The following is a 7,016-nucleotide window of genomic DNA, read 5'->3' on the forward strand; positions in this document are numbered from 1 at the left end:
GGTGCCGCCTCTTCCTGTTTCAACAGTACATGATATCTGTCCACACCTTATAGTCTGCCTTTCTTTCTATGGTGATGTTACTGAACACATCTGTCTTAGAAGCAAGAGAATGGAAATCCTAGTTTAACTTTTCAAGTGCTACAAATCAGATCAATGAATTTGGGCAATCAGATCACTTAAAGTTGTTCACACAAAGACCAATAACTATAATGAGAAGTATTTTAGCATCCACACCAACAGACAATACTGTTCTCTTAAATCTCTTAAATGTTCCCCTCTTTCTGTTAAATTTATACACAAAATTCTGCCTTTCTCTGCCTTTTTCACTTCATCTTCATGCTGTACTCCCTCACTCACACATTCTTTTATGCTCTGTTGTAAGGCAGAAACTGAGAGTTTGCATGATGGCATTTTCTCAGACGCTGAATCTGATGTGTACAGATGAACTCAGGAGCCTACTAGAGTTGGCAAGGAACTTGTGCTTGAAGTATATAATGATATCTGCTTTATTTATATTTTTAAACAACAATAATGATTAAACATGGGGTCAATAAATATTTTCTTGTTTTACAGCTGAAGACCAGAAACGCAAAGAAAATCAGTCAAACCAGTCCTAAAGAAATGAGGAATGAACATGGACTTCTTGTGCCCCAAAAGAAAAGACAGAAAGGTGAAAAGTTTCACATTTCAATTTGTATGTCTGAATTCAATGCAGTTATGTGTGGTACAACATTGATGTTGATCTCTCAAAAGACTTTTCAAGTCCGCAGTTATAGTTTTTCACATATACATCTTTTTTATAGCTCCTAAAATGAGCAAATAAGCTGTGCATCATCTCTGTGATTTGGGAAGGAAATGACTGAATATGGTGAGTACTGACACCTGCAACTGTATTCACCAACACTATTACTCTAGAATGGTTATTGCTGTTATTGTTGACTTATTGTTTTGTCTGTTTGTTTGAATTAAGATGAAGCCAATTGATGAAGATATCAATTGAATGGCCACCGAGTGCATCACTGCTACCTGAACCCATCAGTTATCTGCTGTGAAGACTGCATTCACAATCCGCTCTACTGCGACAGCTCAGATGTTACGGCCTGTAAAAGTAAACATCACAGCTAAACAACGAGAGCTAGTTGTGGTGGGATTCTATTGGCCAATATCCCCAACAAGAATCAATGTTAAGTCCAGTGCAACAATTGACTTAATATAGTATAAAAATACTATATATTGTTTATTGATTTACCATAACCTAAATACATGTTTTGGCCCTCCAGGACATCTAGACCAGGTGGAGTGTGAGGAGGACCGTCAGAGACTCCAGCCAGCCGAGCCATGGATTGCTCTCACTGTTACCATCAGGCATGCGTTATCACAGAACCTACACCAGCAGACAGTGAGACAAGTTCCTTTCACAGGCAATCAGACTGAACTGAACTCATACCAGTAAAACCATACACACCCCACCAACCTCATATGCCCTGCACTCTTATCAGTTATGCTGACTGGACTCAATATTATTATGCACCCTGACATTCTGTTTGCACTAATTCATACCGTGCTTTACTGCAGAGATGTATGTGTACTGTGATTATTATTGTTTTCAATTCATGCTCTTTGTATAGCATAATTTTTAACATATATTGTTCTCTACCTGAATTGAGTCCCTTATATATGTGTGTTGCATATATATATATATATTCAGAATTTGTATTTCATATATATTCATGAATTAATTCATTTGTCATCCATACTGTCACGCTGCAGTCTGCACCCAAGACTTTCATCACCTGTATACTTGTGTTCATTATATTGTGACAATAAAGATATTTGATTTAAATTAGTTACATGTCTTTTGTTCATCAGTTGTGCTGTAGGGTGCTGCATAACAACTGCAAAAAAAAATGTATGACATGGAAGATTATGATATGTCCAGGACATGGACAAGCAAGAAGAGGAAGAAAAGCAGGAGAGCTCTAAAAACTTGATGTGATTCTTTGGGGCTCAAGACATTTCACCATGCATGCATTTGCATAGTTTCATCTGATTAGAAAAACATGGTTTTAACATAACCCATTTTTAATATTGTTAAAAATTGTATATCATTTGTCTTAATACACTACTTTAGTTGTTTTTATGTTGTATCCTCCAGTAAAGTACTGCACATGGTGTTGGATAATAAAGTAGGGTGAATATTCTATATTAAGAATGGTGTTTGGTAAATACACCATTTAATTTTGTAAACAATAGATAAATGTGTTTTAATTAAGAAATGAACATTTGGTTACGTTAATGACATTCAGTTAGATGAAGGGCAGGCTGAAAGCTGCATTAGAAGATACTGCATGGACTATAATGCTGCAGGAATTTCATGTACAACTGAAGGTGATGGACAAGGGAAAGATCAACATGAATCCAGTACTGTATAATAAGCAAGATGAGCATGCACATTACTGATGTTTAGTACCCGAGGAGGACAAATATGAGGAGTATTTTACACAGAGACACAAATTAGCTCTTAATATTATGATTCTTTGCATTGCATGAATTGTATGGCTTTGCACTATAAACTACACACTCTCTGTACCTTGTCTTACTGAATGACACATTGACACTGTGAAAGTACAATGAAGTGTCACAGTATGTATTGGTTGTTTAAATTGGTGTCTTTGTTTACTTTCAATACTGTATCCTTGCACCTGATATAATTCAATATTTGGAGCCTATTCCAAATAGGCACTGATGTATATTTTTATGGTTCTATTCTTATTCTGAGATAAACATGACTTACAACTTACATATTGGCAATTTGTTGAAAAGAAAAACTTAAAAATTATGACCCAGCACAGTCTGTTGTCCATGATGAGAAAAGGTATGTGTATGTTTTACTGCCCTTCCATCTTCAAGGGCCCAGTAGAGTCCCCTAGAAGAGCAAAAAAATGTAAATTTCAAATGGCTGTAAATCAAAGTCTGATTATAGTGTCAAAGAAAAAATTGGCAGGACAACTACTTATGCTATGCTAATTAAATAATGTTGGACAGAGTTTTCAAACATATATGGAAAGGTGGTATAAAGGTGTTTAAAAAAGTGCACTTAGTAAAATATCGAATTTCAGCCTGCCTCTTAAATATGTCATTAATGTTTACACAATGAACATGTTTAGATTACCCTTTGTTAAAAAAGATTGCATTTTCCCATTTTTTTAATTATTAAACATTTTAAACTACATTACCCATAAGCCTCTGCCATTCTATCGTTTGAACGCGAGTAATATTAGCGCTGGTATTTGGAGTTTATTGGAGTTGTGCTTGGGGTTAGGGTTACGATTTCGGTAAAGAGGTAATTTCTCACGACATAGCAACACTGCATTGTTAACTGAAGGTGTTACTGACGTAATAATTACAGTCAAACGGACTTTGCAACATTAAGCGGTTTATAATTTGGGTTAAAAGATAGTCCAATCACAGCGAGTTCTGCGAGAGCCAAGGGAACGTCAAAGCCAATGGCAACCCAGTTGAGCAGAGGCGTCACACTAACTTGTACATATATGGTCATTTATGCCGGGAGCTTCCGGGTTCCTGCAGTGAATGGACAGAAGCTGCAGTTACACTGATGCAGCAAGAAATACGTTGATTAAAGGTGTTTTTTTGTTTTGTGTTTTAACGAAGGTATAATGATTCCCATTGTATTGAATAGGCTACATTGTTTACACTAATATTAGTGTACAGTACTTAAATTTAAAAGTTTGCATATACTGTGTGAAAAATAAATGTCAAAATGTTTCATTTGCTTAAAAAAAACACCTCTGAAGATTATTTAAACACAATATTTTTCTACTACTCAATTTTCCTTCTGTAATATTTACAATGTATTTATAGTGTATTAAAGGTAAACAATTTATTACATCTACGTTTCATGGAAATGGACCCTAAAAACTTGCCATTCTTAGATCCACCAGTTGAACTATAGGAAAAGAAAACAAACAAACAAACATCATGACATCAATCACTCATTGTCTAGTCATTTTACAGTGTTTATTGATATGTCAAACTTTTCGCAGATAAACATAGTGCCCAGAACAGTCTCTCTCCAGTTTATTCCACTATGAAAAAAAAAGAAAAGTTGATAAAAAAAAAATGCATAGAGGTAACTAAGTGAAAACAAACAAACAAAATAGCAACAGAAACTCCCTTCAAAAAACATAAGTTTAATATTCAAAAATAAAAAGGCAATTTGTTTACAGAAATCCTGACAAAAGATGCCAAAGAATAATCAAGGCTACAGTTGAAAATATATTGTTTTCTTCCCTTTATCAACCAAATAGGCAAAAATGATTAAGAACAATGCTCCAATATTTTACAATTATCACCTTTAAAAACATATATCCTGTAGTCATTGTTTGCTTCTATTGTGAATAAATGCAAAACAAATAAATGGTTAATAATAATAATTATTATTATGTGTATATATATATATATATATATATATATATATATATATATATATATATATATATATATATATATACAGGAGTGCTTATAGTAGAGATTGGAGTGATGAATGTAGAGGAAAAATGAATACAAGCAGAAATGCTAAGACTGGAGGTTGGCAGTAAAGGACTGAGAGCAGATGTGTCACACAAGAGAGGAAGATCTGGAAGCTTTTGAATGGGCTGATATTGTGAAGAGCTGATGAAGAATGATTAAGTAATCTGTGAGAAATCCTGCAAGAAGAAACAAAGATAATTTATCACATTATGAACAACAAAAACACTGAGAACAACAAATGGCAGAATACAACATACTGTAACTGCAGTGTGCATAGCAGTAATTGTACAGTATTGTCTGTTGGTGTGGATGCTAAAATACTTCTCATTATAGTTATTGGTCTTTGTGTGAACAACTTTAAGTGATCTGATTGCCCAAATTCATTGATCTGATTTGTAGCACTTGAAAAGTTAAACTAGGTTTTCCATTCTCTTGCTTCTAAGACAGATGTGTTCAGTAACATCACCATAGAAAGAAAGGCAGACTATGAGGTGTGGACAGATATCATGTACTGTTGAAACAGGAAGAGGCGGCACCAATTTGTAAAGATTAATAAAGAATACAATGGACTTCATTTAAACTTCATGATATAAACACTCTTACAATGGGCACAATCTGATGGGAGCTGTGGTAATGGCCAATAACAGCAGTAGGAGTAAAAGTTGAAGAATTTTGTACAAGTACGCTTGTGCAATATAATATGATTATTGGATGAATTATTACTACTACAACATGCTCTTTGTTGAGTGTTCTTCCTGATGGGCTAAGTGAACCAAAATTTAAGAAACATCAAATGCTGAGAAAAATGTATCTGACGTACCATTGGAAGTGTTTGCCTTTGCAGCTTTTGGTCTTCTTCATAAATGCACAAGATGGTCAAATTCAAATCTCATGACAGGCCTTCCTGAAATATAAACATGTTGAGACAGTGTGTTAAAATGATCTGTGACCAAAATATTTGATTAATACATAATATAAGGATGCGTTCATTAAAGCAAATCAGTTATAACTAAGAGTCTTCAACATTACCTGTGAAGGGTTGATCCTTTGAAGGACTTGTTCAGCCCCCTTGACAGCTTCTTCAATATCAGCATTGGGAGCGTGGAGTTGAAGTTCCCTGTTAATTCTAGCAGAGCGAGAGAGAGAGAGAGAGAGAGATTTTACAAGAGATGGCTTCTTTAAAGATCTGCTGGATTACAGGTTGTTGTGGAGTATGTAATCCGACGTAACTGCAAGACAGAAAGAACACTGAATTACAATTACATCACAAAAAGATATTAAAGGCATGGCAAACTTAGTGGTTACTGTGCTTTACAAATAGTGTAGAGTAAAAACAGTTACTGTGGTAAAATCCTGGTAAGTGTTGTGGTTATTGTGTGTTAGTAACTACAAATACCAGAGTAAAACTATGGTTACTATGGTAAACCCATAGTAAATGTCATGGTTATTGTGTGTTAGTAACTACAAATACCAGAGTAAAACTATGGTTACTATGGTAAACCCATAGTAAATGTCGTGGTTATTGTGTGTTAGTAACTACAAATACCAGAGTAAAACTATGGTTACTATGGTAAACCCATAGTAAATGTCGTGGTTATTGTGTGTTAGTAACTACAAATACCAGAGTAAAACTATGGTTACTATGGTAAACCCATAGTAAATGTCGTGGTTATTGTGTGTTAGTAACTACAAATACCAGAGTAAAACTATGGTTACTATGGTAAACCCATAGTAAATGTCATGGTTATTGTGTGTTAGTAACTACAAATACCAGAGTAAAACTATGGTTACTATGGTAAACCCATAGTAAATGTCATGGTTATTGTGTGTTAGTAAATACAAATACCAGAGTAAAACTATGGTTACTATGGTAAACCCATAGTAAATGTCGTGGTTATTGTGTGTTAGTAAATACAAATACCAGAGTAAAACTATGGTTACTACGGTAAACCCATAGTAAATGTCGTGGTTATGTGCGTTACAAAGTCCAGAGTAAAACTACGGTTACAGTAGGAGAAGCATGGTAAATATGCTGTAGTTACTGTGTGTGAATTGGCTACACATGACGTGGTCAAGCAAAAGTTAGGCTAGTATTGTAAAAATATGCTAAATGTGTGGACTTTTTACACGATCACGATTATCACGCGATATTGGGTTGGGTGCTTTGTTGTGCTTGTATTAGTCATGTCTAAAAGCTGAAGACCCATATGTCACATCATAAATTTATTTAAAACTGCAACAGGTCTATAAACAGTACAGGTTAGCTTAGGCTAATGACAATGGTAGGCTAGCTGAGCAGCCCACTGACCCATAATTGGAGCATAAACTGCCCTTTAAAAACACGGCCCTGTCTAACGTGATGCAGAAATACTGAAATAATTAAAACAATACGCTTAACCACGTGATATCATTACAAAAAGAAGAATAAAAAAATATATTTACCCTTGCTTACCTGTTTGAAGGTG

At 34.7% G+C, this 7,016-nt stretch overlaps 1 long non-coding RNA gene across 2 annotated transcripts; it reads left to right on the forward strand.

Annotated features, from left to right (window-relative positions):
- Window positions 1-802: 802 nt before the first annotated feature.
- On the forward strand, window positions 803-1,806 carry LOC113080167 (uncharacterized). 2 transcript variants are annotated; one of them, XR_003281811.1, is made up of 3 exons: window positions 803-868; window positions 971-1,144; window positions 1,281-1,806. It is a non-coding gene; the product is annotated as an uncharacterized LOC113080167 (long non-coding RNA). The 2 variants fall into 2 exon arrangements; XR_003281812.1 differs by having other exon boundaries at window positions 971-1,108.
- The last annotated feature ends 5,210 nt before the right edge of the window (window positions 1,807-7,016 follow it).

This window comes from Carassius auratus, unplaced genomic scaffold (genome assembly GCF_003368295.1).
Source record: "Carassius auratus strain Wakin unplaced genomic scaffold, ASM336829v1 scaf_tig00030346, whole genome shotgun sequence".
In the NCBI taxonomy this organism is placed as follows: domain Eukaryota; kingdom Metazoa; phylum Chordata; class Actinopteri; order Cypriniformes; family Cyprinidae; genus Carassius; species Carassius auratus.